At 53.8% G+C, this 21,394-nt stretch overlaps 1 protein-coding gene across 1 annotated transcript in view; it reads right to left on the reverse strand.

Moving 5' to 3' along the window:
* Positions 1-21,394, reverse strand: part of GFRA2 (GDNF family receptor alpha 2) — a 79,491-nt gene that overhangs the window by 27,190 nt on the left and 30,907 nt on the right. The window lies entirely within an intron of this gene.

Consider the following 21,394-nt stretch of genomic DNA (forward strand, 5'->3'; position numbering starts at 1 on the left):
TGGCCACCTGAATTTCACCTGGATTCTGCTAGTGGTGGACATGTTGGTGTGCAAAGGAACGAGAGTATAATCTACCGTTGCACTGCAATGGGGTACACCAACGGAGCTTTGATATATGTGAACCTGTGGCAACGAGGAAGGTAGGCCAGTTGTATCGCTGATGGGAGAGCTGTCCTTTGAATACCCAGCTGTATAGTCCTCTGAAGTGGCAGCTCTGGAAATCATGCAGGTCAACATGCTGTCAGAAGGCCTTAAAACACAGCCCTCCCAACCAGGAAGCAAACTGGGAATGACAAGTGAAGATCTGGCGGCTGGTGCCCTGCAACAAAGGGCCCGCAAGGTGTGAGGGCTGACATCCTAATGAGGGTGTCCAGGACCCCAAGACAAGTCCATGCACACAGAACTGAGCATCAATGAAATAAAAAATTATTATATCCCAGAGGGCATTCAGGACTCAGCATAAGATGCAACAGTCTATTTGGCCCCCTGATGCACCCTGGGCTCAAATACAGGTAGCACATGGAATGTGATCTCATGGAGTGAGGCACAGTCGAGGCCCAGACTAGGCTGCAATGGCTCAAGTCACGGCCATGCACACTCTCTGAACAACACCAGCCTTCCGAGCTAAGACTCACTCCCGCTCAGCCCCATAGAGCAGGACTTCTCTAAACCCATCCCCTTTGACCGCTCTTGCTCTGAAAGGGAGCAGAGGGGACAGCAACAGGCACGAGAGAGAACAGAATGCCACCCCAGCTTCCACCTTCAGAGCAGAGCCAGCCAGCTTGGAGAGGGTGAGAAGTCAAGAACTGATCATCCCAAAGGATGATCAGTTTCTCCCAGAATGGAGACCTCAGAGCTGAGAGCTGTGCTCACACTATGAGGAAATGAGGGGCTACTGCCAGCAATGGGAGATAGGAAAGGCTAAGACTCGCAGGGCACAGACTAGGGTGGGATCCTTTCGCAGCAGCCCACAGCCCAGCCCAGGGTGAGGAAAGCTGCTTGGGGGCTGAGTTTTCCCAGACCCTCGGAATCTGAAAACTGTACTGTGGACACCTGTACTGTATGCTGTTCATGTTTCCATAATCATTTCCTTTCAGTCCTGACTTTGCATGTACTGAGCTACCAAACCAATACTAAGTAATAAGACCTAACGATAATGAGAGTTTACTGCGTGTCCGCCCAGCACGTCTGAAAGCTTGAATGCGTTTAATCCTCAGAAACACCCTGAGACAGGTACCACAAAGTCCCCCACTTTCTAGGAAAGGAAACCGGGGCATGGAGGGAAGATATGATTGTGGCCTGGCTGGCAGGGCTGGGGCTGGGACTTGAGCCCAGGCCTGTGTGTGGTGCAGGCTCAAGGCCACCAGTTCTCAAAGTGTGGACAGGTTTGGGTCACTGTTCCAATGTGAGGTGCACATCACCCTCTGAGGTCTGATGGTGGCTGTGGCATCCAAAAGAGGCCCAAGGTGCGGTGACAGTCACGAGGGCACAGCCAATGCTGTCTGACCTTGAACACGCTCTGTCCACTTTCCCCTTAGGAATGACAACCAGGCTCCACCCAGATCAGAGGACAATGGGCTTTCCTGACATGAGGAAGGCTGGCCCCTTTCAAGCCTACTGTCCAGCTTGATCTCTGCCCTTGGAATTGTGGTCTTTCTCCTGCTCTTCTCTCTGCCTGGGAAACCATAGCACTCCCTGACCAGACCCCAGCCCATCCTTTCCCAACCAAGCTGTGGCACTCACCTCTCTCTCTCTCCCTTTTCTCAGAAAGCCCCCCAGCCTCTCCCAGCCTTTCCTGGGCAGTACCTGCACACCTGAGCCCCCTCCTACCCGCCTCTCCTGGGATATTACCCGCCCTAAACTTTGTAGAGCCCGCCAGCCTTGGGGCAACAGTGACAGCAGCAAGACCACCTTTCTCTGGCTGCCCCCTGGGAAGTGTGGGGACCCTCCTCAGGGCTTAGTGCCCTAGTGCTGCTATAATAAGAAAACAACGGAAATTCATTCTCTCACATTCTGAAGGGTAAAAGGCTGAGCCCAAGGTGTCATCTGGGCCACGCTCCCTCTGAAGGTGCCAGTGGGAGACTTCCTGGCCTCTCCCCAGCCACTGGTTCCCAGAGTCCTTGGCAGCCCTGGGCTTGCAGCTACATCACGGCAATCTCTGCCTCTGTCTTCACACAGCCTTCTCCCGGTGTCTCTGTGTTTGTTCTCCCCTTGTTATAAGGACACTGGTCACTGGATTCAGGATCCACCCTACTCTAACATGACCTTGTCTCAACTAACTGTATCTGTAAAGACCCAATTCAAATAAGGCCACATTCTGAGGTTCCCGGTGGGACACACTGTTCTGCCCACTCACACTCATCCATAGCCTTCCCCTTGCAGCAGGCACATACTCCCACCCCACCCCCCACCCCAGCTGGGTTCAGATACAGGCTGAGACCCTCTGTGTGACCAGCTGGGGCAGCCACTCCACCAAAAACAGGCTCTCACTCTCCAAGGTCTCCATCTCTGCTGCCCACCTGGTGCTGGGGCTAGCTCCCCATGGGAGACAGGCAAGACCTCCTCTGAGTAGGTCCTCCAGGCTGCCCTGGCGGAGAGAATTAGTACCCCTCCAGCATCACGTCCCCAGGACCTACACAACACAGTGACAGACCTGGGAGAACAATTCCTACTGTTTTCTCCCCATCCCCATGACCAATCAGGCCAGGACAGCTATGGGGCCTTTTCCTCACTTCCTCAGGGCCCCAGACTCCTCCTTGGTCCACCAGGGACAGGTGTGCCCCCAGAAGGGAGTCAGAGAGGCCAGCCAGGATGCTGCATTTCACAGGGTGCTATCACGGGGCCAGCCAGGCCTGCACAGGAGTGCTGCCCCTCCCTGCCTAGCTGCAGCTGCTTTTAGCTCAGTCTTCAGGGGCCAGGCCCATTCGTCTGCTCTGCACATGCCACTGGGGTCTCTCCATGCTGACATCCCATTTCTGATGACTCTCTGGATTCACAGCAAATACTTTATTTCCAGAGGATAAATAAGGAAGGGTCATTTGCCAGCTGGATATTAAAACAAGTGTTCGGATGTTCCACACAAGTGAACGGCAGGTAAATCTGGGCCCTCTCCAGTTCTGCACGCTCCATCTCTGATTAGAAAGATATCAAAGAATATAGGGAAGGTGAAGACACAGCAAACAAAGTCTTCCTTGCACGTGGATCTCGGAAACAGCCTAGTTTGTCAGGCTGCATGTTCCAGGACCTCCTCCACGGGTCCCTGTTCCACACCGACTCCCAGCACAGGCACCAGTGCCAGGCGGGGTGCTGCCTGCCTCCGTTTTCAACCCTCACTGTGATCACCCAGGTGGCTGGGGGAAATGTCTACCTGGTGCTCACAGCGCCCCCGCTGAGGGCCGGCACCACTGTGCCGTCACCATCCAGTGCTCAGTGTCACATGGTGATGAGTGGCAGCTCCAGGACGAGATAACCCACCCCCAAGACCAAGACCACCCTCATCTCAATTCCTGGGCCCATAGTGAGTAAAACTGTGTTGTGACCCAAAGCCATCAGGGAAACTGAGGACCATGAAGATTTGATCATATTTTTTTTGCAGAGAAAATCAAGTTCCGCTGCCCTTATCCATCTCAACAGACAACTCTAATTTCAAAAGGCCTTATACACTCTCTTGTCCCTTTTCCAAAGTCATTTCAAAATATATTTTTTTAATCTAAAGGGGCTGCCACAGAAGAGCACTTCTGCAGGACACATACCTGGCAGCCTGCCAAGAGTGCGGAAGCCGCCTACACAGAGCATCAAGTTTGTACACTAAACCAGGTATTTCACTCCAAAGAAAATCCTTCATCTCCTCGCTGAACGTCTGGTCTCCAGGAGCATGCCTGGTCCTAACACGTGGGGCTCTGCTCCTCTTCATGGAAAACCAGCAACAGAGAAAGGGAGACGAGACAGGAGGCAGCTGCCAGGGCAGATGGAACCTTCCGCAAGAATCAACAGCAAACACAGTGAAGGAGCCGGAAACATTAAAAGAGCAAAACACAATGGCCCCGAATTCCTGGCCTCTGCTCAGGTATGTATTAGTTATAATTAGGGGCTGATCAGTGGGGCAAGCAGTTAGTTCTCTGTGAGCCGGTGACACCGGAAGCTTGGCCGGCGCCATCTGTGAGGCTTGAATGGCCCTGTGTCATCCAGGGAAGGTTATGGTACCTTCTACAAGCCCCATTTAGGAAGACAGAACACTCCAGAACCCCACAAGTATTGATCATTCCCCACACTGTGCCAGGCCTGGCCTTGGGGCAGGGTGCGTGAACAAAACGCAGCATAAGGGAAAAAATGCACAAGGCAGGCTGCGGGTGGGGTAAGCTGGTCGAGAAGGCCGCTGCAGCTCGCCTTCCTCAAGAAGGAATTACAATAGTGAGAGGGCCTTTCCCTTCCCCTCCCTTGCCCACCCACATGTCCTTTCCAGAACACTAGTATGACTTTAAGGCCAAGAGGCCTGGGTGGCCCTGCCGCTAAGAAAAGGCTTTATTTTCAGCCTTGGCCAGGTAGCTCAGTTGGTTAGAGCATCTTTGGTTAGAGCTCCTTTGGTTGGAGCAAGGTTGCAGATTCGATCCCCAGGGAACATACAAGAACCAACCAATGAAAGCATAAATAAGCGTAACAACAAATCATCTCTCTCAAAAAAAAAAAAAAAATCAATACATAAGTTTGGGGGGTTTTTTTAGGCCTTATTTTCAGAAGCCTTGTGAAGGCCAGACAGGAGCTGGGAATGCCTACGGCCTGGAGAAGAGGGCAGAGAAGGCCACCAGACAGTGAGAAAGCTGCTTCCCCACCCAGAGGAAACCTGGGCCCCAGAATCTGCTGAACAGGGAGCCCCACCGCCTGTGGGCTCTCACTGCGCAAGTCTGGGGTCAGTGGGGTTTACAACTGCAGGGGCACCAGTGTCCAGGTGATGCTGAAGACCTGGGCCCCAGGGTGAGTCCGTCAGAGGAGCGCCCCCGCTGGTCCCTCTGCTGACAGCCTGGACTACCCTGCAGGCCACACACAGGGGAGGCACTTCCTGCTGGCAAGGAAGAAGGAGCGAACCAGTAACTGGTTTAGAAAACTCAGGAAATGTGACCTGACCCCAGAGTGCAGTCATTCTAAGAACAGCTCTGACAGGGGCTGACACAGTGGCGCTGGGGAGCAGGGCACAGAGCACAGCTTCCCGGAAGACAGAGAGGCTTTGGAGAGGAGCTAGTCTCAAAGCGTCTTCTCTGATGAATGGGCCCTTTCCATTCCAGGCAGGGGACCTGTCCCTGATAATCCCATGAGCAGGAGAAGCAGAGGCAAGGGACATACCCAGAGGCTTGGGCTCAGGCACAAGGAAGGAGTGCCAGGCAGGGGGCTGCAGACAGAGATCCAGGCAGGGGACTCAGACCCCAGATCCCCCTGGAACCAGACGCAGGAGGGTCCTGGGTATGAGCACTTGGACACATTCATTCTGAAGACTTAATCTGACGGCTACTCACTGTAGGCTGATTGCAAAATCCATTTCTAAAAGGCCTGTTTGTCTGTGAGAAGCTACAGGGACTATATATTGGGAGCGGCCACCCTCCCTATGTTCCACACCCACCTCCCAGCTCTCAGGATGCAGCAGCAGAAGCCCTGACACCCCTCGAGTCTCCAGGCACCTGCCCCGGGCCCAGACCCTGGCCTGCCCGCAGCCTGAAACCAGGGAGGAGGGTCCTTTCCTATTAGAATGAGCAAATTACTAAGCTGGCACTTATCCATAGTATCTGGTTAGAATGAAGGGTCAAAGCCCACAGTCCCATTAGCAGCCTGCACGCAGTACCCCACTCTTGACGATGTGCCCTTCCAACGCTCTATAGGGAAAGGAGGCAAAGAGGGAGAAAGCCTGGCCCTCCTCCATTGTAACCACCTGGCAGGTGACCGCAGACCCAGCAGAGCCCACAGCTGAGCTGGGCCCCTGGAAACCCTGATCTAGTTAAAATACATCTATCTGCAGCATTCAGAAAATAGCTATCTACAGTATTGCTTTCAGCTATAATGGAAAACTGATGGCTTTTATCTCCCCAACTTTATGACTATTGATGGGATAGAGGCTGAGGTTTGATGACCATTTAATAGCCGACCCTGTGCAGTTAGCAGAGCCTCAGAAAGCAGTGAAAGCGCCGAGATGATTGTCTGGCAGAGAATTCTCCGCCGAGGTCCAGGAAGCAAAACAACCACCCTCCCCAGGCTCCGGCAGAAGAAAAAAATCAGTCATCATCATTTCTGTTTCTCCCCCTCCTTTCCACCATTGACCTTTGGGAGGTTGATCCAAAGGGAAGCAGGGAGGGAGGTGGGACCACACAGCAAGGCATGCATGAGCCCTTATGGAGAAAGGGGGTGAGGGAGGGGACCCTGGACTGGGGAGCCTGTGATGGACACCCCCTGCCCCCCACACTTTCCTGCCCATGGACCGGCAGGCTCCTGGCAGGACACAGGGAGCTTGGGACTGTCAGGCTGCAGGGGAAGAGCTGGAAGGAAAGAGAAGGAAGCAGAGACCTGGTCTAGCCTGTGATCCACCCGGGCTTAGACCTGTCCACGGCCAGAAGCTGGAAGCCAGAAGCCATCCCTGGGCTCTATGCACCACTCAAGCACTAAGCCTTCCCTGACCTTCTGCCCGCCCGCCTCCCACCTACCCACCTCAGATCCACAGGCCAGCACTTGGCAGGGGAGACATTACACTTTTAAATGCAGGAAGGAGGGGTGGAGGGGGCGAAGGTTTCGCAGCATTCACGGATCTTCTTGCATTTCCTACCACAGCACCATAAGGTAGACAGTGCAGCTTTGATTCTGCCATTTTCCTAAACTTAAAAAAATAAAAATAAAATAAAAAACTGAGGTTCAGAGATGTTCCATGTTCCAAGCCTGAGACCCTGGTTTTGACTCCCTGCCCATCACCTCCACCATGCCAAGCTGCCTCTCAGGAGAGGACTCAGCCCAGGGCGTCAAGGCCTGGCCTTCTGCTTGGTTCTGGCCACTCGCTAACTGCGTGGCTTTAGGCAGAGAACCTCAGCTCTCTGGGCCTCAGCTTCTTCATCTATAAAATGGAGTGGTGTTGGGATGAGCTTCCAGATCTGCTCCAGCTCTGTTTCGAAGTGAAACCATGGGTCCTTGGGGCTCTACTTGGCACATTCTCAGACATGGTGACACCCAGCGCTGCCCATAGCCACCCCCTCTCCAGACAGCATATCTTCCTCCACCCTCAGGCTGAGGCACCATAGAGACATAGGGTCGGGGCCCATCGCACCAGGGACTCTTCTTCAGGCAGCGCAGGGAAAGGGGGGTGTCCAGGCAAGTGGGCAGGGACCTCAAAGGCCATTCCTTCCCCACCTTCAGGCCTCAGGCAGATGCTCTGGTTGGTTCTTTCTTAGCCCCCTCTACTGGGTCCCCAGACCTGTTCACCTGCCTAGCTTTCTTCCTGCCCAGCCTACTTTCAGAGATAAGAGCCCACCTATCCTCCAAGCACAGCTCTGCACCCCACAAATGAGCAGCTGATTAACTCAGGGCACAGCTCCCAGGTCTTCTGAGCTCACTGGCTACCACTTGGTAGCTACTAGCTGATTTTGCGGGGATTTCCACCCACCCCTGCTGGAACTGGAGGGGGATCAGCAAGCAGCAGGCCATGATCCTTGTTTGATCTGCCTAAAACTCCTCCAGAGAAACAAAAACACTCAGGACAACCCAGTGGAGAGAACGTGCCACTGCCCCCGACCTTCCGGGCTCAGCCCCCACTCTCTGCAACATGCCCGCGGCCCGCTCCCAGCATCGGCACCAGCCTCCATTTCACTGACACCAACACACATTCCAATCCCTGGAACTTCCTCTCTGGGTGTCATCTTCCTTAGCCCAGCGGCTCCCAGGCAGTCCTGGCCCTGCACTGCTGCGGACATCGGAGGAGACAGACCACACTCTCCGAGTGACCCAGCCCAGCCAAGAACAGCCCAAAGCCACAAGTGGAGACCACCGAGAAACACTGTTGCCCACTGTGAAGACACTGGCTGCCGCCCAGCCCCCGCTTCACCTCCAGAAGTCAGAGGGAGGAGCCAAAGGCTCTCTGAGGGTCTTGCTGCCTGAGGGCCTAGAATGCGCTGTCCCCACCATGGTCAGGCTCCGGTCCGGATACGAGCTGCTCACGTGATAAAAGTGAGTGAACCTGTATGAGGACACGCTGTGCATGCCACCTACAGGGGCGCAAACCCACAGGAAAAACTGGACGGCCGTGAAATCCCAGGAAACCTGTACAGATGGAGATGCTAACAAAGACTGAAATAATAACAATGTATTTGGAGAAAAAAAAGTAGCTTGCAAAACAGCATGTACTGCACAACATCATTTTTGTTAAAATCTGTGCACATGTATTTTAAAAGTCTGGAAGTACACATACATTCTCCAAAATGTTAATCCTGGCTTGTTTCAGGGTGTTAGGATGGCAGGTGATTTCTATTTCCTTTAGTATACTGTCCGGCCTTGTCTGAGCTGTTTTACAGTGAGCACACACAGTTTTATAAGAGGTCGGGTGAATTTCATTTTGACAATTAGGATGAAAGGACAAAGAAAAAGGGAGAAGGGATTAGGAGGGTGTCAGGGAGGGGAGGGAGGAGGGGAGAGAAAAGGGGCATGGAGAGGAAGGAACGGAAGCACCCCTCCTAGATCACTAATCCATTCCCTTCACCATAAGACAGGAGGTCCACACTGCATCTGCTCAAAAGAGATCTAAAGATCCCTAACCTGACACTCACCTGAGGCCTGGCAAGGGGCCTTCAGGCCCTGCTCGGTACCTCTGAGGATGGAGAACTCACCACCTACCAAGGTAACTCATTCCAGTTTCCAACAAGATCAGAGGCAGTTACAGGTAGAGGCAGCAGAAGTGTGAGGAGTTAGTGTAACTTCTGATCCAAGACTCTCTCCACCTGACTCCACTTCTTCCTCTTACTAAGCAACAAGTTTAGAGACCCCGAGCCTGCTGGGGTTGGGGACCAACAGATGGGAGGCTGGCAGGGTGGGGGATGCCCTATCTGCTCAGTGTCTCCCCAGAGCATCTCAATCCCAATCCCTCCCTCCCTCTGTCTCTCTCCCCCTGCTCCCTCTGCTTCAAGCAGGACATCCCTCGCTGCCTGGGACAAGCTACTCCCAGTCCTGCTGCCCCTCCTGTCCCCTCTCCTGGAAAGCGCTGCCCATAGGGTGCTGACCCCGTCCCCCCAGCACCCTCTGTGGCGCCTCCAGCCACACACTCCCCTTCCCTGAATGCCCACAGCAAGCAGGTTAATCCTTACGACACTTAATTAAGGAGGGCCTCCTCTTCGTGTTTAATGCTCCCACACGGGTGAGCCTCATCTCCTCAAATGAGCTTAGAAGTACTTTGAAGGAAGCAATGTTTTCCCTGTGCCTGTGTGCCAGGCCCTATGCTCGCTGCTCTCCTACATTATTTTACTTAATCCTATAATCTCCACCTCAAGCCCAGGCCTCTCTCCTGAACTCCCACATATACAAATACCTCGCTGGCATTTCCCCTTACATGTTCCAAAGACTTTCAAACAACAGGTTCAAAACCCAAACATCTTCCCTCTGAGCTCAGACCTCCTTCTCCTCCTCCCACCTTTCAAGTCAAGACTTCACCAGCCAGACGACCAGGGGACCAGGCGACCAGGCCGGAGACCCCAGCGTCAGCCTGGACTCCTCTCCTCCCCCACAGAACCTACCCAGTAAGTCCCAGGAGCTTACCACTCTCTGCAGTGTGTCTCAGGCCAGGGCCCTCCCTACTCACCCCCTGCCTCAGCCAAGTCACAGCGGGTCCCCAGCAGGAGCCCCGACTCCAGCCTTGCTCTCCTCTGTCTTCCATGCACACAGCAGCCAAAGGGGACTTCCTAGAACACCCACTGGATCAAGTCATCCTCTTGCTTAAAATACTTCATGGGGGAGACTTCCAGCCAAGATAGAGGCCTAGACTGACACCCTCCATCTCCCTCCACAACTAAGAAGGAATACAACTACCACAAAACCAGAAATAACTAGAAGTTCCAGAAAATAAATGGAAGTCCAACGTATGAAGTTATAAAGAAGTGGTGCTCATCCAGACGGGTAGGAGGGGTGAAGCTGGGGCAGAGAGGTCAAGCTGTGCTGTCCGCAGCAGCAGCAGCAATGGAGGAAGGACAGCGGTAAGCACAGACACCCCTATTTAGGGGGAGGTGAGAAGTGCCTGGGAGCACCCTCAGCTGCAGACCAGATCCATCAGCTTGCAATTCCAAAGCCGGGGAAGGGACACCTCTATTGCCTTGGACTGTGAGGGCCGGAATGGGTGGAGATGGAGGAGGAGGCTCCCGGTCTCTCAGTGGAGAGTGAACGGCAGGAATCCATCTTGGACCCCCACCCCCACAGAAAACACCACAGTGTGGTGAGACGGGCCACCTGGTTGTGACAAGTGCATGGGGCTCCACCCCCTATGGCGTAGGAGGTGTGACAGCCCCGCCGAGGAAACAAAGGTAAACACAAAATGGTCAGGATGGCACAGATCATGATAGAGATCCCAGTGACACAGCTGACCAGACAGCAAATATCTAATCTAACAAAGCAGCAGATAGGAAATCTTTCTGATGATCAGTTCAGAGCTTTGGTTATAAAAATGCTTACAGACCTAACAGCAGATCTTAAACAAGACGCGGAAGGGATGAAGGCTAGTCCTACTAAAATGAACAAAAACATATATGAAACTAGTGGTGAGGGCAAAAAAACCAGGGATCAAATCAACAAATTAGAACATAGGGAAGGAACAAACAGTCAACCAGTGCGGAAAGAGGAAACTAGAAGTGAGGAAAATGAGGAAAGGCTCAGAAACTTATCGGACAGCTATAAGCGAGCCAACATCCAAATCATAGGGCTTCCAGAAGGTGAAGAAGAACTAGAAATTGAAAAATTATGTGAAAAAATAATGAAGCAGAACTTCCCTAACTTGGGGAAGGAAATAGACTTACAGGTCCAGGAAGCACAGAGAGTTCCAAAAAAACTGGACCCAGGGAGAACCACTCCAAGACACATTATAATCAAAATGTCAAAAATTAAGGATAAAGAGAGAATCTTAAAAGCAGCAAGAGAGAAGAAGAGAATTACATACAAAGGGGTCCCAATAAGACTATCAGCTGATTTCTCAAAAGAAACTCTGCAGGCAACAAGGGACTGGCAAGAAATATTCAAAATAATGAAAAGCAAAAACCTACAACCATGATTACTCTATCCAGTGAAGCTGTCATTCAAAATAGAAGGGCAGAGAAAGTGCTTCCAGGACAAAGTAAAATTGAAGGAGTTCATCAGATCCAAACCACTGTTATATGAGATGTTAAAGGGACTTGTTTAGGAGAAGGAGGATCAAAACTATGAACATTAAAATGAAAACTGTATCACAACAACCAACAACAGAAGCTAGGGAATTGAAACAAAGGCAGACTAAGTAGGCAACAAGAGTGGGAAAAGAATTATAGGTATAGGGAACATTATGGGGTGAGGTCAGCGGGGAGGAGGAAGGGGGGAAAGGGAGGGAATTCGTACAGGAATTAAGAAGCATAGTGGGAGGGAGTGGAGTAGACAGGAAGATGTTGAGAAGAACTACATGCACAACCAATGGACATGGACAAAGGGGGTGACAACTGGAGGGTGGGGGGTCACTGGGTGGAGGGGAACAAAGGGAAAAGAAATTGGGACAACTGTAATAGCATAAGCAATAAAGCATATTAAAAAAATAATAAGTACAAGGGGAAAAAAATACTTCATGGGTCCCCACTGTCTTTCTGAGATAGCCAAACCCTTCCACAATCTGCACAAGGGTTTTGTGAGCTCATCTCCCTGCCTCCCTCGAGCCTCCTCTTTCAACACACACACCCCCTCTGCAAGGGTGGGCTCCTAGTTCAAGTCCAGCCCTCCCCCAAGCTGAGCCCCCTGCCTCAGGGCTGGCCTCCAACTCCTGGCTGACACCAGCTGTGGGCCACTCAGGGCAGGCCTGTGCAAGCGGGGCTCCATGACACTCCTGGAACACAGGGTACCAGGCTTCTGTCCTTATTTTGACACGGTGGGCAGAGGCTCTGCCACGTAGCAGAACCTGCCCAAGTTCACGCAGCTGCAGCAGTGAGGACCTGAAGCTGGGACTGGGACACCAGCTTCTTCACACACCTTCTGGAGAAGATATCTGGGGTGTCTCTCCTTGGGCAGGTCACAGTGCTCTGAGAGCACCCCAGTGGGTCCAGGGAGGGAGGCACTGCACAGTCAGGGGGACACCTGCCACACTGAAGCAATGACCTTGGTCTAGGAAGGGTGTGGGCAGCCCTTCCAAAATTTCCCTCCTGCTGGGCATGAGGAGCAAATACCTCACTGCACCTCTGTGTGTAAGTCCACGTCCTGAACTCCCCTGGGGCGAGGGTGCCAGTGCTGGCCTGGTATGCTTGCCCACCTCAGACCTGGGAGAACAGAGCTACCTGCATGCCTCCTAGCCTCCCAGGCAGCCCCAAAAGGGCCCTGTGCGGGGCAGCCAGCTCTGGGACGCGAGGCTCGGCCACACAAGGGGAGGGGAGGGAGCAGGGCTGCCCCACCGCTGTGGGCACAGCAGGAAGGCAGAGAGCACTTGCTGACCGGCTGGCTGGCCCCCACATCCCACCCAGACGCCAGGGAGAGGAGGCTCAGTGCAGGTCTCAGGCCTCTCAAGCACTCCTCACTCAGCTTCCCAATGGAGAGGGTGGAACAGCAAGGCTGCTCTGGGCAGCCCACGCGGCCTCCTCTGGCAGGAGGCCTTCTAGGTTACTCAGAAGAGCATGGGGATTAGAGAAGGGTCCCTTCCCCCAGTTCAAGGCTTTTCCAGCTGTGCCTGGAGAAGCTCATCAGTGGCAACTATACAACAGCTCCCAGTACCCAGGGATGTGGGAGGTGGGGGTGTCTGGGACCTTACTCCCATGGAAGTGTATGGGTCACCATGGAGGACCATCAGGCGCATGTGGCCCACAGCAGGGACTGCTCCCAAGGCTGGGGCCACAGGGCTGCAGACTGACCCTGGCCAAGTATGATCAAGGAGCCACAGAGCGCCATGGTGGAGCACCTGGGGTCGTCCACAGGGCAGTGACCCCCACCCTACGTTTCCCAAAGCCAAGCCAGTGCTGGGTTCTCCTCGGCCTTTTTTCCACGGAAGGGACAGGAGAGCAACTTCACCACATGGGAAAGACCCCTCTCCATGAGAATTTTCCCAGGAGCTCTGACCAACTCACACACATTCCTCGAGCTCCGATAAGGTCTCTGTGAGCACCACGTCCCCATCTGAACTGCTGCAGAGGAGGCCCCGTGCTACCGCCCTCCCAAACCCAGTGGTCAGCCTCATCCCTCAGCTGGCTCGGCAGCTTCTGGCACAGCTGTCCCTTCCTTCTTCTGCAAAGATCTTCCGACTCCTGAGGCCCATAATAACAACAGCAAACACTTACCGGGCACTTCCAGGGGCCGGGCGCATCCTCGGACCGCCACTCCCTAGGAGGTCCTCCCATTCCCCAAGCCTCCAACACCAGGAGCCCACCAACAACCCCGAGAACATGCAACTCCAGTCAAGCCCAGACAGGAATCTCGCAAAGGCACCTCCACCCCAACATGCCGAGAGCGGAATTCCTAACTTACCTTCCCCCCACTCAGCTGCTCAAGCCAGAGCCTGTGAGTTATCCTTGAGCTCCCCCATCTCCCTCACTCCCTCATCAAGCTGGGTCATTTCCATCTCTAAAATACCTCAAATTTGCCCACTTCTCTCTCCATATGGCCATCCCCCAGCCCGAGCTGCCATCAGCTCTGATCAAGGGACACAAAAGTAGCCTTCTCCCCGTCTGTCTGAGGTCATGCTTGCCCCACCACTGTAGCCAGAGTAGTATTTTTATATCACAATTTTAATCATGTCACTACTTGGCTGCAGAGGCTTCCTTCTAACTGAACTTAGAATAAACCCAAACTCCTTGCTGTGGTCTGCAAGGCCCTGGGTGGCCTGGTCCTGCCTCCCCCGCAGCCGCCCTCTGCACCCCTGTCCCAAGTGCCCTCTGCTCTAGTCACTTCCCCGCAACACCAAGTCCCTTCCCCCCTCCAAATTTCTGCTCGTTCTGCTTCCTCCGTGTGAAATGTTCTTTGTCCTCTCTGTCTTTCTTCTGGCTCCTCATTCTTCAGGTCTGTGTAAATGTCATCTCCTCAGATTAAACTTTCCTGACCACCCTTTTCTAAGTGGGTCTCCCCTCCTTCCCCCCTTATTCTCTATTTCTACATCCTGCTCAATTTGAAAATGGTAATCATAGGCTTATCTCCCCACTTGATTATTGTCTATCTCCTCCATAAGACTCTAAGCTCTAAGGTGGCAGGGAGCAGCTCTCTTGAGTTCCCCAGTGAATCCCTGGTGTCTAGCACAGTGCCTGAAACATAATAAAATTAGTTAAATAAGTAAATTGACATGCCAGTAACATAACATAAAGATATTACAAGTCAGAGAGCTACCTGGGAAGATAAACAAAGAATTAGAGGAAAGTCCCGTGATCAATGCCACAAGGACACAGGCAAGTTGGAGAAAGTGTGAATGGAAGGTGTGGCAAACCCAACTTTGAATGAAGTGTAAGTCTAGGTTCTATCGACTCAGTGGCTATATCTCCCCATGTTCACATGTTGAAGTCCTAATCCCCAATGTGATCGATGATGTTTGGAGGTGGAGCCTCAGAGAGGCAAGGGTGGACCCCTGTGATGGAATCAGATCCCTTAGAAAAGCGGAAGAGATGCCCGATCTCCCTTCCTGCAGGTGTCCACCCAGAAAGGCCACATGAGGAGGGCCCTCACCAAGACCCCAACCATGCTGGCACCCAAATCTTGGGCTTCCAGCCTCCAGGACCATGAGAAGGGAACATCTGTTGTTTAAGCCCATAGTCTGGGGGATTTTGTTACAGCAGCTGAGCAGACTACAATACTTAAGAGAGGGCCTGTGGCAACAAGTGGAAGCAGAAATGGCCAAGGAGCCTGGGAACAGCAAGATCAGGGCAGCTTTAAGTGCGCCCCGCTCCCGTACAAGCAAACACCACACACAGCACCTGCAGGAGACGCACAACCTGCCTCAGGGCAGAACAGGCCTCTCGGACTTGGATTCTGATTGTTTCTGCATAAAGTTACGTCTCTCCGCACAACCCAGTCCTCCTCCTCCTCCTGCCACTCACCCCGTGGAGTGGGTTCTCACACAGAACTCCCAAAGTGGGTGCACCTCGTCTTTGTGGGGTGTGAGCTCTATGAAGCCGGGATGCCCAGAGAGCAGCCTGGATGGTCAAGGTTAAAGGCTTCCTCTGCCTGGCAATGCTGATATCCCACAGTGGCCAGAGCAGGAAGAGGCAGGAACCAGACCTTGTAAACTAGATTCCTAGGCTGCAGCTTCTCTGGGTTTATTTTCCAGGGCCTTTAGTGAAGAAATGTTCAACATTCCAGCCTTATCTCAACTTGCTGCCAGAAATTCTAAGAGTCCTTTGAGCACCCTTGGCCCAGAGTTCAAGGGTAAGTGGGGCCCCTACTGAGGGAGGCCGGCAGCAGGAGGCAGCACAGGATCCCCAAGGGGAAGACGGGTCTCAGGTTCTCTGGCAGGGTCGAGGATCCCACGCCCCCGACTCACACCCCACGCATACAGAGCATCCCTCCACTGGCAGCCTCGATGCTTAGGACCTCCTCAGGAAGCTGGTGGCTTCTCTACCCGGTGGCACTCCTGGACACAGCCCTGGCCTGAGGGTACATGGGGCTACTCTCCTACACCACCACCGTGACCCAGGGGAAGACCTAGTAGGTAGCAAAGCAGAACTGGGATTTCAAGAAAACCCGAGTGGAAATACTATCATCTAGTTCATTGTGGAGCTCTATTCCCACTGCAGAGGCAATAAACAGTGTCCTGTCAGCAGAATGCAAAGGCCCTATGGGCCAGGACCTCCACCTACTTCATTAACTCCCCAATCCCAAAAGAAGGTGTGGCCCAGGGTGGCTGATCAATAAATGCTTGACAAATGAGTAGAAGAATGGCCCCAACACCCTCATTCTTCCTGCAGCAGGTAACTGACCAGCACCAGGGACAACTGGCTGGATTCCAGCAGGGCAAGACACTCTTTTTCAAAGAAGTGAAGGCTTGGAAGTCCCATAGCCCACCTACCACTATGCAAATAATTCTTTGCTGCTATTTTGAGATAGCCTGCTGAAAACATCAGCCAACAAATTCTGTAGAGAGTTCAAAAGAAGCTGAGGGGCAGCCCCAAGGAGCCAGGAATCCAACCCAGACCTGTCCGCCACCGTGCTGCCTACAGACACCAGACACACCCCAAGCTTGGCTAGAGGGGCCTTGCTGAAGGGATTCAGTCCTGCTCCCTGTGGACAGCCCCAGGGGCCAGGACCCCCAGCCCTGCGCCTTCTCCACAATCCTCTGGGACAAGGACAGTGTCCACTGCAGGAAGGGGTCCAACAGCCAGGGGAGCCCCAGGCTAGAATCTATTAATACACATGCTCAGCACCCAGAGGTTAAATTGCAGCCCAGGATGTGGCACAAGGCCAAAGCTGAGTTATTTATATCCTCTTGGCAGACCACGAGGAACAGGGCTTTCAGAGGGCCTCTTCCAAGCGAGGCCTAGAAGGGACAGAGTTTACAAGACAACAGAATCCTCTTTCCCACAGCCCCACCACACCACACACACACACACACACACACAAATCTGGACCTCCACACTCATCCTTGCAATGAGTGTAAGCTGAGACAGTAGAAACCAAGGAAAAAATTAACAAAAAGTAGGTTCTAGCCCATTGCGGGGCTGGGAAGAGAGAATTCAGCCAAATCCCATGGATTCATTCCAAGAGATCCTCAGAGCTTTCCAGACTCCACATCAGAACTTTTTAAAGAAAGAGCCTCTCCCAGTCTCATGTCCACAGTCCTGCAAACCCATGGGCCAGGAAGCAGATGCATGAAAGGCAGAGCTCAGGCTCCCAGGCTGCACCTACAAGACCAGCTGGAACCACGGCTCGAGCAGGAAGCTTCCACTCTCACCCCAAACTGCCGCTGGTCCAAAGCAGGGGTTCGGAGTGCTTCCAATAACTCTGGAGCCCCTGCAAAGGGACACCCTTGCGTAGCGAAAGACTTCTTCAAACACCAACACTCTGTCGTCAGTGACATCTCCTGAGACAGCACAAAGGGGTCTGTCTGGGGGTGTCCAAGGCCACCCTGGGGGTGCTGAAAGCATCCCCACGAACTTGCTCTCATATAGTGCCAGCTGAGGGGGACTCTCGCCAAGCTGCTCTCTGGGAATCCAGGGCCAAGATTCACTCAGAAAGAAGCCTGGGCATAGCAGGCTCAACACCCCGAGCAGAAGGTGAGGGGCACTGAGCGGGGCTGGGCACTGCAGCACTGGAGCATGGGGTGCAGCCTGGGAGAGGCCAGAGGATGAGGGCCTCATCCCCAAAGAGTCGGCCCAGAGAGGCTCTCCCACCACCCCGGTCAGGGCCAGCTTTGTCCTTTCAAGCACACAGGAAAGGAAGGGTTGGGGGAGGGGTCCCTAATTCTTGCTCCAAACACCATGGTACTGGGCTCTCCCATTTCCACAGTAAAGGTTTCCACCTGTGGTGCTCACCTGGGATAGGAAGCCAGGAAGGAAAGGGAAAGCACTCCTTCCCAGGCATAGCAGACAACAGCCTGTTCTCCAGGTGCCCCTCTCCAGCCACCCATCACCTCCCGGACTTGTCCGTGGATCCCCCTGCATCCATGGGTCAATAAGCCAGGCCCGCAAGCGCATGGAAAGAAGTCAGCTCCTCTCCTCCAAACCCGTGCTCCCACGCCGTCTCATTTCCTATGCCAAGGACTCATCTCTCCGGGTACATGACCTCCGGTGGAGGCACAGGGGCAGAAGGTGGAGTAGAAAGCTGCTTCAGCAGACTCAGAGCCACAGGCCCGGAAGGGTCCTTACAGACGCATGAGCATCCTTGTGTGATCAGTGAAGAAACCGAGGCCACGAGGTCCATCCAGGACTACTTGAGAGATGGGCAGAGTGAGCACAGAAGACAGGTGTCCTGGCCCCAGGGCCACCATGGCAACTGCCTCCACCCAACCACTCACCAGCCTCTGCTTCTCCACAGAGCACCTCTCCCACTCCACCTCAGGCCTCCACTCCTCGTCACAGGCAGAGCTCCCTGAAGTACACTTAGCTGGGCTGTCACAACCCCCAGGTCCTATCAGCCTCGTCCTAAATGCAGGCTCTGCCCTCATCCCTGCCTCGCCATAGGACATAAGAGACGGGTGAGAGGAACACCCTGGTCCTAGAACCAGGGGCTCACATGGCCACAGCCGGAGCACCTGGAACTGCTGCCACAGGCCCAATTCAAAACTCGGGTCCTGCAGTGGCTGTTTAAACTTACATCCCAATGCACATGCCTGGTCCGCACGACTTGGCACCTCCCAAGACCGCCCACCCTTACTTAGCCCTCGTGAGGCCTCTGCCCTGCCTCTCCCAGTACTGAGTCCCATCTAAACACCTTTTCTCATGCTACAGTGTGAAGTTTATCCCCCAGTTCTCCTGTTTCTGGCTCCCCAACCTCCAGAAAAAAAAATAAACAAACAAAAACCCTCTGGCTCTTTAAACAGACACAGATGTTTTACAATCCACCCCATTCAGCCTGCTCTGAGCTCTCCCACTCCCACAGACACCTTAGGAGCCACACATACTGTCCCTCCTTGAAGCACCAGTCACAAAGGGGGTGTTGGTGTTCACTCCGTTCCTCCGCTCAGGCTGATGTCTGGTGGGCTTGGCTCCGGCCCAGCAGCCCACTGGCCCTGCAGGAGCACCGGGCCCACAGGTGCGCAATGGGTCCTGAAGGCACCACTTGTCATCGCAGGCTTAGCCTCCGGCTGGCCCTCCAGCTCCCTGTCATTCCACATACGCTGCGTGTGAGGCGGCCTCACAACACCGTGTCAGCACTGAAGCAAGGAGAGAATGTGCCTGATCCGAGAGTTGGCGTGCTCCCCCCATCAAGTGTGGGAGTCCAGCTGCCCCTCCAGTCCCTGCTCTCTCCCAGCCTCTAGGATGCTCAGAGCTCCTGCGGCCCATGCTCCCCCTGCCTTTGTAGGCTCTGGGTCTCTCCTAACTGCCCTATTGCTGATGCATGGTTTGATTTTAAATGGCCTCAATCCATTGGGGGGAAGGCGGCAGGGTTTGCAATAAGGTTTATTTTTTTAAGTAAGCTAAAGAAAAGACTCCCCCTTCTTCCCAGCTTTCCCGAGGCCTACAGCCAGCAATGGGGATCACCCTTCTCTCAACAACAGCAGCACCCGTTCCAAAACAAGGTAGTGCATCCCCTTCCGTGTGCACATGGCCCAGCGCTCCCCAGGGACAAAGAAGTTCTCCCCTTCCTCCTGCAGCCCCTGCCTCTGCCTGCCTGCCTGGTCCTTCTCAACAAGGTGGTTGGCACCCACTGCTTCCACTCTGCCTCCCTGCCAGGCCTCCCACTGCAGCAGGCTTCCACCCTCCACACTCTCACATGCTCACATCACTCACACTCACCCTCACAGTCGCACACACACACAGCCACATTCACACCCTCTCGCTCACACATGCATACAAAAACATACTGGCACATTCCACACAGTCACACACTCTGTCCCTCGGGATCCCCTTCCCTTCTGGGTTCTGGCTCACTCCCCTCAGGCTGTCCTCAAGCCCCCTGAGCCTCCCTGTTGCAGGCTCCTCTTCCTCTGCCCCTCCCCTAAGGCCTGGTGCTTCCCTCTTAGCACCTAAACACAGCAGGTGCCCTGGTGGGCAGGTGTCTCCTGCCTAGAATCCCTCGTGGGCTTGACCAGCCCTCCTACACCAGCTCATGCATCACCAGCGAGGGCCCCGCAAGTCCCAGCCCACTGCTCCCCTCTGGTCCCTTCCCAGGGCTTCAAGCCCACAAGTCCAGGTGCCCCAGACACTGCCATGGGACGAACGACATGGGCCCACAGCACCTCCAACACCCCCCCACACACACTGAACTGCTTCATCACCCTTGTTGAAGGAAAACGTGGTGGTCCCCAGCCTCTTATCCATTCAAGAGATGCTTGTGGCGTGCTCCCCACATGCCAGGCTCCATGTGCGGGACAAGGGGTGGAGAAACGAAACAGAAATGGCTTTGCCTCCAAGGACTTAGACCAGGCACCCTGTCCTGTCAGGTCTACTTACCAGTCATCTCTGAAACGACACACTTCTCTCCATCTTCACAGTGCTACCTAGCCCAGGACAGCAAGCTGCCCTGGGACAAGGCGGCATGGACCAGACCCCAGCTCTGAAGTGCAGGAGCCGTGGGACCTCAGGCAGCTCACTGTCTATGTCTCTGCTTCCTCACTTGGCACATAGAAATGGTAACAGTACCTACCTCACATGCAGTCTCATTGCGAGGATTAAATGAGGCACGCCCCCCAATAGACCAGTGTCTGGTGCATAGTAAGCACTCTCTCCACTCCACTGTGAGCCATTTCCCCAGCAGCCTCACCTCTGGTCTCCACAGCTCATGGCCCACACTCTCTCTGTGCCCACCACCTGTCCAGTTCCTGTCCACCCTCCGGCCTTTGCATGTGCTCTCCCAGCTGACTTATTCCCTGCCTTTCTCCCTCTCATTTTCTGAGATTCAGCTCAAGCCCTACGCTCTGGACCCCCAGGCTTGAGGCACATGCCCATCCCCATGCTCCTCCTTCAGCCCTTGTCCCTCGGCACTGGGATCAAGGCTTTTGTGTCTTCCTTTCTCGCCCAGATGCTCCTCCGAAAGCATCATGTTCATCAGCTCTGCATGTCCGGGCCTTAGACCCCAGCCCTGGATGTGAGAGGGGCTCCAGAAATGCTCAGCAACAAACAGGAAATGCAAGACAATTATAAAGAGGCAAACTTCAACTCACTGTAAAACACACACAAAAAAACCTTCCTAATAATCAGGCTCTAGTTTTAAAATATATGCTGTTTGCCAGGCTCTGTGCTAAGCTCTGGACACACATTATGTAATCACAGTAACTCTGGGATATGGGTCTTTTATTCTTGTTCCACAGGTAAAGGGATGGAACACTTAAAAAACTTGCTCCGAGTGACACAGACAGTGGTGGGAAAGTCTGGATTCAAGCCTAGGAGTGTCTGACTCCAGACCTGCGTCCCACCCCAGCACTTGATCTGGAACAACCTGCCTCTGTGCCTTATAAGAGCCCCTTCCCAGGCCACAGGACCTCATGGGGACACTGGGGGAAGGGGCTTCCTTTAGAGGTGGAGCTGAATTCACTGAAGACCACTTCCTCTTCCTGGCTCTAGTAGCCCATGATTTAAATTATAAGCTCCTGCCCTGG

Source organism: Furipterus horrens, unplaced genomic scaffold, assembly GCF_987537825.1.
Source record: "Furipterus horrens unplaced genomic scaffold, mFurHor1.1.pri manual_scaffold_10, whole genome shotgun sequence".
NCBI classification, from domain to species: domain Eukaryota; kingdom Metazoa; phylum Chordata; class Mammalia; order Chiroptera; family Furipteridae; genus Furipterus; species Furipterus horrens.